At 44.8% G+C, this 12053-nt stretch overlaps 1 protein-coding gene across 8 annotated transcripts in view; it reads left to right on the forward strand.

The window, feature by feature from the left end:
- Positions 1-12053, forward strand: part of LOC140729395 (SITS-binding protein) — a 181461-nt gene that overhangs the window by 118525 nt on the left and 50883 nt on the right. The gene's annotated exons all lie outside the window — the stretch shown is intronic.

The raw sequence follows: 12053 nt of genomic DNA on the forward strand, positions 1-12053 counted from the left end.
GCACCATGTGCAGGGGGGAGGCCCATGGACTGTTGGACCTCCGTACGATCCCCAATTCCTCCATCCTCTTGGACTCCTCCTTCACCAGGTGGAGCTTTTCCGGGAGGAGCTTCGTGCACGGGCGTGGGTCGGGATGTGGTGCTGTACTCCGTGTCAGGGCATGGCTGCCGTGATCTGCGGTGCCAGAATTGATGGAAAGTCCGCCAGGATTCTGGTGAATTTGTTGTCGGACAGCGTGATGGAGTCCAGGTGTGGGACCGGCAACTTGGCTTCACCCAGGGAGAACGTCTGGAAAGTCTCGGCATGTACCAGTCTTTTCCCTTGCAAGTTGACCAGCAGGCTGTGAGCTCACAAGAAGTCCGCCCCCAGGAGTGGTTGGGCCACGGCGGCCAGTGTTGTGTGTGGGTGCCGTAGGTCCATATCGTGCTGCCGTTTGCGGCCCTCGGGTGGGTCCTGGCTTCCTTTTGCGGGTGTCGTACCCCATTGGGGGCAAAACGCTGATCTCCACTCCGGTGTCGACCAAGGCTGTTTGTCCCAGACATACAAGAGGCTGTCCTGGTGGCCAGCTGCCATAGTCATTAGCGGCAGCTGGCCCTGGCCCTTTGAGGGCAGGCGACAACGGCGGGCTTCTGTGGCCCACCGCTGGTGGTAGAAGCACCACTGTTCACTGTCCTCCTCACTCCTGCCTCTGCGTTGTGTTGGCCCCCCTGCCGGGCCTGGTCTGGTCTGCTGTTGGGCGCATGGCCTGGTAATCTGACCAAAGGACGCCACGCTCTCCCTCTCAGCTTTCCACAGTACGTCTGCCCGAGCCGTCACCTTCTGGGGGTCGCTGTAATCTGCGTCAGCCAGCAGCAGGTGTATGTCCTCGGGCAGTTGCTCTAGGAACACTTGCTTGAACATGAGGCAGGGCTTGTGTCCGTCAGCCAGGGCCAGCATCTCGTTCATCAATGCTGATGGCAGTCTGTCTCCCAAACTGTCCAGGTGAAGCAGGCGGGCACCCCGCTCATGCCGTGAGAGGCCAAAGGTCCCAATGAGCAGTGCTTTGAATGCTTCATATTTGCCTTCTTCCCGGGGCGACTGTATGAAATCCGCAACCTGGGCGGCCGTCTCCTGGTCAAGGACACTCACCACGTGATAGTAACGTGTGGAATCAGAAGATATCTGCCGAATCTGGAACTGGGCTTCTGCTTGGCTAAACCACACGTGTGGTCGCAGCATCCAGATAGTCAGCAGTTTTAGCGAAACTGCGTGAACAGATGAAGAGTTGGTCATCTTTGGTCCAAATCCCGTTTGGACCGTCGGGGTCACCAATGTAGCGATGTACTACATACAGAGCTAGAGACAACGACACGCAGTCAGTAAGTCGTTTTGAGACTAGTTTATTCAAACTTCGCGGCGCTGGCATTTAATCCCTAGCGCCTGCTCTCTCCGGGCAGAAATGACGTCAGAGGTGCATTACCAAAGTCTCTCCCTGCGCGCTGGCTATTTGTGAGCCGGTTCGTCTGCACAGAAAGTGGGTCGCCACACCGTCTTCTTTAGCGCCGTCAATCTCCATGAGTAGATCTCCGAGCTCTCTAAGCTTAGTGTGGTCCTCAGCTGACACCCTAGGAAAATTTTCCAGCCGTCGAAATAGTGCCGTTTCAATAATTTCAGGGGCCGCATAGCACTCCCAAAGTCTCTCCCATGCTTTGCGTATGGCTAGCTTGGGGTTGTTGATGTACAGTGAACATATGTGTCTCACCTGTTCGCATGATTCTTTTCCCAGCCATTTTGTCATAAGATCCAACTCTTGAGTTGCTTCGAGGTGGGCTCCACTGATAGCATTGGTGAATGAGGAGTACCATGCATGGTAATTTTCAGGCTTATCGTCAAACTGGTATAGTCCTGAAGTGACGAGATCTTGTTGTGCTGAATACTGTGCCATGGGTTCAACCGCAAGTGGCACACTGGCTGGGGGAATTTGTCGAGGGGTATATGATTGAGGGTGTATGTTTGTTATGGGATTTGCTGTTCTGAATTCAGCCTTTACCTCTTCTCTCGCCAAATCTGGTAAGTTTGGTGTCGAGAAGTATTTGTCATCAGCCCTTTCATTTTTGAATTTGTCGTGAATTTGCAAGGGTAAATTATCTTCCTCAGTGGATGTGATGCAATTGGACTTCTCTTTGACTCCTCATGATATGGGACGTTAGCATATAAGTATGGAGAGGAAGAACGAATCTTCAGGTCCATTGGAGATCGGATGTAGTCGCTAGTGCAGGCATGGGCAAACTACGGCCCGGGGGCCATATGCGGCCCGTTAAGCTTTTTAATCCGGCCCGCAGAACTTGATGAAATTATATTAATAAACCTTGTTAACGTTTTTTTCCCCGCAATTCTGGCATTTTCGCCACAACAAAACTAAATCCAGACTTTGATGCGCTGGCTAAAAAGGGAGACCAACAACACTGTTCCCACTGAAATTAAAAATAAGTTTCTTCGTTGTGTTATGTAAAAAATGCATTTGAAAATATTTTTTTCAATAAGCCTTACATGTTACATGTCATTTCTGTTAAGTGATGAGTAGTGCGCAGGTGCACGTACGTTCTCAAAATAAAAAATGCGCTCCAGATCAAATAATGCGCTCCGCATACTGACGCGCTGTCACTGTTCTGTCCTTGTGCTGGTCGTTGTTGAGTTTTGGCACGGGACAATTGAATAAGAAGGAGCAGGACAAGTAGACCTGCATCTCCTACTGTTTTTGAAATAAAGACAGTCAGGAGGAGAGTGATGATGATAATATCTTGAAGGGTAACAGAATTTTCAGTACTTTAAAATAATAACTGTTACTATTAAAACAAGCTGTATTTTATTCATTTAATTTTCAGTGTTTTAAAAGTCATTTCAATAAATAGCTAAATACCATGGGACTTCAAAGACAGATATTTTGTTGTAATGCATTTGTTCATTTTCAATTGAAATTAAAGCACATGTTTTCTACATATCCCATGATATTTTATTTTCTCTTATGAGGTGTATTACCAAAACACTCCGTCCATCTGCTCCTGGTCTGGCCCCCCTGTCAAATTTTAGAACCCTTTGTGGCCCACAAGTCAAAAAGTTTGCCCACCCCTGCGCTAGTGCATTCCAATCTGGTCTTTTCTGAAGTAGATTTTACTTCTTCCAGAACGTGCATTTCTTCAGCGTTTTCTAATATTTCTGCTTCCACCCTGGCAGCTTCGACTTCTCGGTGTAGCGTCAGCACTTCTAACTCTGACTCTCTCCTTACCTTTTCCAACTGGTTTTCGGCTTCTCTGGCAGCCGCTTCCATTTTCAGCTTTGTTTCCTGTTGAGCATATGATGCTCGCACCTTGGTGATTTCTGCTTTAGCTCTTGCGTGGGCAATCTTATTTGTTGATGCCCTACTGCTCCTGGCACTGGATGGCAAGGATTTGACACTTGAGCGCGTGGCCATCGTACCACTTGTCGAAACACCAGGTAATGCCGCCTTTTCACTGTAGTGTTCTCGCACAGGTGTAAAAACTCTGAACTAAACACCAAGTTTAAACCGGAGTCATTGAGGCGCGATCCCAGTAAGATTAACCGTTTACTGTTCACTCTTTCGTATTAACGTATGGTGAAAACTGTTGATAAAACAATACAAAATATATACAGCATTTGTTTCCTTCTTGGCATAGCATTTACATCATAAATACTTATAAAAGTAAAACTACAAACTATATTACATTAAAGTACAACATACAGTCAGAATCTACCTACGCCATCGACTGGCTTTAAATACACTTCAACACAAACTATCAGCAACTCTTTAAATAACAAAGAACATAAACTTTATCAACCGTCATTACTTTTAACAGAATCAGCGTTAACATTTTTACTTCAACATATCGATTATCTTATGAACTTACGGCGTTGCTTCTATGATGTTTCTAGTGCGTACAAAGAAAACTTTTCTCGCACTGATCCTGCACACACAAGCCCCCGCCTTCCCGTTTCTCCAAACCGGTATTTTCCCACAAGACGCGGCGAAACCAGGTGTGACGTCATCGTATGCCGCAATATATTACAGACAACGAATTTACTTTCAACAGCCATAACTTTAACTAGGAAATGATTACAAAGAATTACTAAAGCGAAAATATAATAAACTAAACGAATGCCTTAAGGGCAACACATTGGCATTCATAGCAAAAGGATTTGAGTACAGGAGCTGGGAGGTTCTACTGCAGTTATACAAGGCGTTGGTGAGACCGCACCTAGAGTATTGTGTGCAGTTTTGGTCCCCTAATCTGAGGAAAGACATTCTTGCCATAGAGGGAGTACAAAGAAGGTTCACCAGATTGATTCCTGGGATGGCAGGACTTTCATATGAAGAAAGACTGGATCGACTAGGCTTATACTCGCTGGAATTTAGAAGATTGAGGGGGGATCTTATTGAAACGTATAAAATTCTAAAGGGATTGGACAGGCTAGATGCAGGAAGATTATTTCCGATGTTGGAGAAGTCCAGAACGAGGGGTCACAGTGTAAGGATAAAGGGGAAGCCTTTTAGGACCGAGATGAGGAAAAACTTCTTCACACAGAGAGTGGTGAATCTGTGGAATTCTCTGCCACAGGAAACAGTTGAGGCCGGTTCATTGGCTATATTTAAGAGGATTTTAGATATGGCCCTTGTGGCTAAAGGGATCAGGTGGTATGGAGAGAAAGCAGGTACAGGGTTTTGAGTTGGATGATCAGCCATGATCATACTGAATGGCGGTGCAGGCTCGAAGGGCCGATTGGCCTACTCCTGCACCTATTTTCTATGTTTCTGTGTCCCAGGTGAATTTGTGTAGTGGCACGCTATGTATCTGTCAAAATTACTCTTCCACTAACTGTTAGAACATGTGCAGTGACCTTCAGTGTGCACGGGTCCCTGGGGAATTGGTAGAGTGACACTTTGTGTATAGCGATCCCAGGTGAATTTGTATAGTGACACTTGGTATACACGTCCAAATCACTCTTACATTGACTGTTAGAATATGTATAGTGATGCTCTGTGTACAGGGCTCCCTGGTGAAATTGTCTCGTGACAATCTATGTACATGGGTCCCTAAGTGAATTTATGGAGTGACACTCTTTGTACAAGGGTGCCAGTGAATTTGTGGAGTGACATTCTGTGTACAGGGCTCCCTGGTGAATTTATGGTGTGACACTCTGTGTACAAGTGTGGCTGTGAATTTGTGGAGTGACATTCTGTGTACAGGGCTCCCTGGTGAATTTATGTTGTGACACTCTGTGTACAAGCGTGGCTGTGAATTTGTGGAGTGACATTCTGTATACAGGGTTCCTGGTGAATTTGTAGTGACACATTGTGTATAGGTGTCTCTGGTGAATTTGTATAGTGCTACTTTGTGTACAGGGGTTGCTGTTTAATTTGTAGAGTGACACTCTGTGTACAGGGGAAACTGGTGAATTTGCAGAGTTACACTGTGTACAGGGGTTCCTGGTGAATTTGTGGAGTAACACTCTGGGTACAGTGATCCCCAGTGATTTTGTAGATTGACACTCTGTGTATAGGGGTCCTTGGTGAATTTGTATAGTGACATATTCTGTACTAGAGTCCATGGTTAATTTGTGGAGTGCACTCCATGTCTAGGGTTCCCTCATGAATTTGTGGAGTGACACTCTGTATACAGGGGTCCCTGATGAAATTCTGGAATGACTCTCTGTGTACAGTTGTCTCTGGTGAATTTGTAGAGTGACACTGTATGTACAGGGGTCCCAGGTGAATTTGTGTAGTGGCACTCTATGTACAGGTGGTAATCACTCTTTCACAGTTAGAATATTTGTAGTGACCCACTTTGTACAGGAGTCTGTGGTGAATTTGTGTAGTGAGAATCTTTGCACAGGGGTCCCTGGTGAATTTGTGGAGTGGCATTCTGTGTAGAGGTCGAAATTACTCTTTCACTGAATGTTAGAAATAAATTGTGACTCTCTGTGCACAGGGGTCCCTGGTGAATTTGTATAGTGACACTCTGTGTTCCGGGGTCCATGGTGAATTTGTATAGTGACAGTCTTTCTGCAGGTCGAAATTGCTCTTTCACTGAATGTTTAAATACATGTACTGACACTCTGTATATAGGGGTCCCTGGTGAATTTGAGGAGTAACACTCTGGGTATAGTGATCCCCAGTGAATTTGTAGATTGACACTCTGTATATAGGGGTCCTTGGTGAATTTGTATAGTGACATATTCTGTACTAGAGTCCATGGTTCCCCGACTGGGGGAATGCCATACTAGATCTAGTATTAGGTGACAAACTGGGTCAGGTCATAGATCTCTCAGTGGGTGAGCATCTGGGGGATAGTGATCACCGCTCCCTGGCCTTTAGCATTATCATGGAAAAGGATAGAATCAGAGAGGACAGGAAATTTTTTAATTGGGGAAGGGCAAATTATGAGGCTATAAGGCTAGAACTTACGGGTGTGAATTGCGATGATGCTTTTGCAGGGAAATGTACTGTGGACATATGGTCGATGTTTAAGGATCTCTTGCAGAATGTTAGGGATAAATTTGTCCCGGTGAGGAAGATAAAGAATGGTAGGGTGAAGGAACCATGGGTGACAAGTGAAGTGGAAAATCTAGTCAGGTGGAAGAAGGCAGCATACATGAGGTTTAGGAAGCAAGGACCAGATGGGTTTACTGAGGAATATAGGGTAGCAAGAAAGGAGCTTAAGAAGGGGCTGAGAAGAGCAAGAAAGGGGCATGAGAAGGCCTTGGCGAGCAGGGTAAAGGAAAACCCCAAGGCATTCTTCAATTATGTGAAGAACAAAAGGATGACAGGAATGAAGGTAGGACCAATTAGAGATAAAAGTGGGAAGATGTGCCTGGAGGCTGTGGAAGTGAGCAAAGTCCTCAATGAATACTTCTCTTCGGTATTCACCAATGAGAGGGAACTTGATGACAGTGAGGACAACATGAGTGAGGTTGATGTTCTGGAGCATGTTGAGATTAAGGGAGAGAAGGTGTTGGAGTTGTTAAAATACATTAGGACGGTTAAGTCCCCGGGGTCTGGCGGAATATTCCCCAGGCTGCTCCATGAGGCGAGGGAAGAGATTGCTGAGCCTCTGGCTAGGATGTTTATGTCCTCGTTGTCCACGGGAGTGGTACCGGAGGATTGGAGGGAGGCGAATGTTGTCCCCTTGTTCAAAAAAGGTAGTAGGGATAGTCTGGGTAATTATAGACCAGTGAGCCTTATGTCTCTGGTGGGAAAGCTGTTGGAAAAGATTCTTAGAGATAGGATCTATGGGCATTTAGAGAATCATGGTCTGATCAGGGACAGTCAGCATGGCTTTGTGAAGGGCAGATCGTGTCTAACAAGCCTGATAGAGTCCTTTGAGGAGGTGACCAGGCATATAGATGAGGGTAGTGCAGTGGATGTGATCTACATGGATTTTAGTAAGGCATTTGACAAGGTTCCACACGGTAGGCTTATTCAGAAAGTCAGAAGGCATGGGATCCAGGGAAGTTTGGCCAGGTGGATTCAGAATTTGCTTGCCTGCAGAAGGCAGAGGGTCGTGGTGGAGAGAGAACATTCAGATTGGAGGGTTGTGACTAGTGGTGTCCCACAAGGATCTGTTCTGGGACCTCTACTTTTCGTGATTTTTATTAACAACCTGGATATGGGGGTAGAAGGGTGGGTTGGCAAGTTTGCAGACGACACAAAGGTTGGTGGTGGTGTAGATAGTGTGGAGGATTGTCGAAGATTGCAGAGAGACATTGATAGGATGCAGAAGTGGGCTGAGAAGTGACGCATGGAGTTCAACCAGGAGAAGTGTGAGGTGGTACACTTTGGAAGGACAAACTCCAAGGCAGAGTGCAAAGTAAATGGCAGGATACTTGGTAGTGTGGAGGAGCAGAGAGATCTGGGGGTACATGTCCGCAGATCCCTGAAAGTTGCCTCAGAGGTAGATAGGGTAGTTAAGAAAGCTTATGGGGTGTTAGCTTTCATAAGTCGAGGGATAGAGTTTAAGAGACGCGATGTAATGATGCAGCTCTGTAAAACTCTGGTTAGGCCACACTTGCAGTACTGTGTCCATTTCTGGTCACCTCACTATAGGAAGGATGTGGAAGCATTGGAAAGGGTACAGAAGAGATTTACCAGGATGCTGCCTGATTTAGAGAGTATGAATTAAGGGAGATTAAGGGAGCTAGGGCTTTACTCTTTGGAGAGAAGGAGGATGAGAGGAGACATGATAGAGGTGTATAAGATATTAAGAGGAATAGATAGAGTGGACAGCCAGCGCCTCTTCTGCAGGGCACCACTGCTCGGTACAAGAGGACATGGCTTTAAGGTAAGGGGAGGGAAGTTCAAGGGGGATATTAGAGGAAGGTTTTTCACTCAGAGAGTGGTTGGTGTGTGAATGCACTGCCTGAGTCAGTGGTGGAGGCAGATACACTAGTGAAGTTTAAGAGACTACTAGACGGGTACATGGAGGAATTTAAGGTGGGGGGGGTCATATGTGAGGCAGGGTTTGAGGGTCGGAACAACATTGTGGGCCGAGGGACCTGTAATGTGCTGTACTATTCTATGTTCTATGTATAGTGGTCCCTGGTAAATCTGTGGAGTGACACTCTGTGTACAAAGGTGCCTGTGAATTTGTGGAGTGACATTCTGTTTACAGGGTTCCTGGTGAATTTGAGGAGTAACACTCTGGGTACAGTGATCCCCAGTGATTTTGTAGATTGACACTCTGTGTATAGGGGTCCTTGATGAGTTTGTATAGTGACATATTCTGTACTAGAGTCCATGGTTAATTTGTGGAGTGCACTCCATGTCCAGGGTTCCCTCATGAATTTGTGGAGTGACACTCTGCATAGAGTGGTCCCTTGTAAATTTGTATAGTGACAGCCTTTCAAAATCACTCTTTCACTGAATGTTTGAATACACGCAGTGACACTCTGTATATAGGGGTCTCTGCTGTATTTGTAGAGTGACACTCTGTGAACAGGGGCCCTGGTGAATTTGTAGTGTGACACTCTGTGTACAGGGGTTCTGGGTTAGTGACATTCTGTATACATGTCCAAATCACTCTTTCATTTACTGTTAGAATATGTATAGTGATGTTTTGTGTAGAGGGGCCCTTGGTAAATTTGTAGAATTACACTCTGTGTAAAGGGGTCTCTGGTGAATTTGTAGAGTGACTATCTGTCACCTGTGGTCCCTGGTGAATTTTGGAAATGACACTCTGTGTACAATGGTCCCTGATGAATTTATCGAGTGACAGTCTGTATACAGGGTTGATTGGTGAACTTGTGGAGTGACACTCTGTGTATGGGGGTCTCTGGTGAATTTGTAGAGTGACATTCTATGTATAGGGGTCTCTGGTGAATTTCTACAGTGACGCTCTGTGTACAGGGGTCCCTGGTGAACTTGTAATGTGACACATTGTGTGTATGGGTCTCTGGTGAGTTTGTGGAGTGACACTCTGTGTACAGGGGACCCTGATGAATTTTGGGAGGGACACTCTTTGTACAGGTGTCCCTGGTGAATTTGTAGTGACTCTCTGTGTATAGGGGTCTCTGGTTAATTTGTATAGTGACACAGTGTGTACAGTTATCCCTAGTGAATTTATGGAGTGATACTGTGTGCCTGTGTCCCTGGTGAATTTGTAGAATGACTCTCTGTATATAGGGGTGCCAAGCAAGACTCTGTGTACACTGGTCTCGAGTGAATTTTGGGAGTGACACTCTGTGTGCATGGGTTGCTGGTGAATTTGAGGAGTGACACACTGTGTACAGGGTTTCCTGGTGAATTTGTGGAATGGCAATCTGTCTACAGGGGTCCCTGATGAATTTTGTGAGTGACACTTTGTGTATAGGTGTCCCTGGTGAATTTGTATAGTGCTACATTGTGTACAGGGGTCGCTGTTTAATTTGTGGAGTGACACACTGTGTACAGGGGTCCCTGGTGAATTTGTAGAGTGACACTTTGTGTATAGGTGTCTCTGGTGAATTTGTATAGTGACATAGTGTGTACAGGCGTCCCTGGTGAATCTGTGGAATGACTCTCTGTGTACAGGGGAAACTGGTGAATTTGTGGATTGACACTCTGTGGACAGGGGTTCCTGGTGTATAGTGGCACTGTGTGTAGATGTCCAAATCACTCTTTCATTGACAGAATATGTACAATGATGTTCTGTGTACAGGTGCTGCTCATGAATTTGTATAGTGACATTCTTGTTTTCAGGCTGGCATCATGAATTTGTATAGTGTCACTCTGTGTACAAAGGTCTCTGGTGAGTTTGTATAGTGACAGTGTGCACAGGTGCCCATCATAAGTTTGTATAGTGACACTCTGCACAGGTACAAATCACTCAGTCTTTCACTGATTGTTCGAATATGTATAGTGATGCACAGTCTACAGGGGTCCCGGGTGAATTTGTGTAGTGGCAATATGTCTACAGGAGTCCCTGGTGAAGTTTGGGAAAGATACTCTGTGTACAGGGGTCTCTGGTGAATTTGTGGAGTGACTCCCTGTGTACAGGTGTCACTGGTGAATTTGTAGACTGACACACTGTGTATAGGGGTTCCTGGTGAATTTGTATAGTGACACTCTCTGTACAGGGGTCTCTGGTGAATTTGTGTAGTGACACTCTCTGTACAGGGGTCTCTGGTGAATTTGTATAGTGACACTCTCTGTACAGGGGTCTCTGGTGAATTTGTGGAGTGACTCCCTGTGTACAGGTGTCACTGGTGAATTTGTAGACTGACACACTGTGTATAGGGGTTCCTGGTGAATTTGTATAGTGACACTCTCTGTACAGGGGTCTCTGGTGAATTTGTATAGTGACACTCTCTGTACAGGGGTCTCTGGTGAATTTGTATAGTGACACACTGTGTATAGGGGTTCCTGGTGAATTTGTATAGTGACACTCTCTGTACAGGGGTCTGTGGTGAATTTGTATAGTGACACTCTCTGTACAGGGGTCTCTGGTGAATTTGTATAGTGACACACTGTGTATAGGGGTTCCTGGTGAACTTGTATAGTAACTGTGTGTACAGTGGTCCCTGCTGAATTTGTCTAGTCACATTCTGTGTACAGTTCCAAATAACTCTTTCACTGTCTGTTAGAATTTGTATAGTTACACTCTGTGTACAGGTTTCCTTCATGATTTTGTATAGCAACACTCTGTTTTCAGGCTTCCCTCGCAAATTTGTTTTTTTTGTGTAATTTAGTTTTTATGGAAGTTCATCATCAAACAAACATTTCTATAAGATGTATTTCAGATATTGTACATATATATGATATTGTCATAGGTGCCAAAATCTCCACATAATATTTATCTGAGGTATTCACGTATAGAAAAGAGAGGAAAGAAAGGACAAATGAAAGGAGAAACTATGTACAAGTAGGGAGTGATTTTTTTTTTACAACATATTCATTGATTTGTGAGGATAAAATCAGGCCTATGAGGTGTTATGTAATGAAATCATTTTTCTCAGTATGAATCCAATTTTTCCAGCTTATGATTAATAGATGCTGTTATCTTCTCCAATTTGTAAATGTCTATTGTATTTTCCATCCATGCATTTAAAGTTGGGCTCTCCTGTGATAACCGTTTCCTAGTAAGAGTTTTTACCAGCCACCAGCAGTATATTCAAAAAATATTTATCTCTTTTCAACCATTCTTGAGGTATATACCCAAAATATATGGTCTTACTTTCTAAGTGTATTTCACATTTAAAGATGTCTCCATTTCTGAGCATTCCCAGAAAATATGATAATGGTTTGCATTTTGATTTCCACAATTTCTCCAGCAAATAGGGAGTTACTGTCATAATGGGACTTCTGAGAGGGTGTAATAAAATATCAAGCTTTTCCATCCAAACTCCCTCCATTTCTGTGAACTGGTACACTTCCATTGGCACCTCCATATTATTGTCCATTCTTCGTCAGATATAATTATCCCTCCTTCCTTCTCCCATTTTGTTTTAGTGTATGAAGTTGAATGTGTTTTAAGATTTGACAAACCCTTATACTCGCTTGAAATGCTTCTACTACTGTTATCTGA

This window comes from Hemitrygon akajei, chromosome 6 (genome assembly GCF_048418815.1).
Source record: "Hemitrygon akajei chromosome 6, sHemAka1.3, whole genome shotgun sequence".
Lineage (NCBI taxonomy): Eukaryota > Metazoa > Chordata > Chondrichthyes > Myliobatiformes > Dasyatidae > Hemitrygon > Hemitrygon akajei.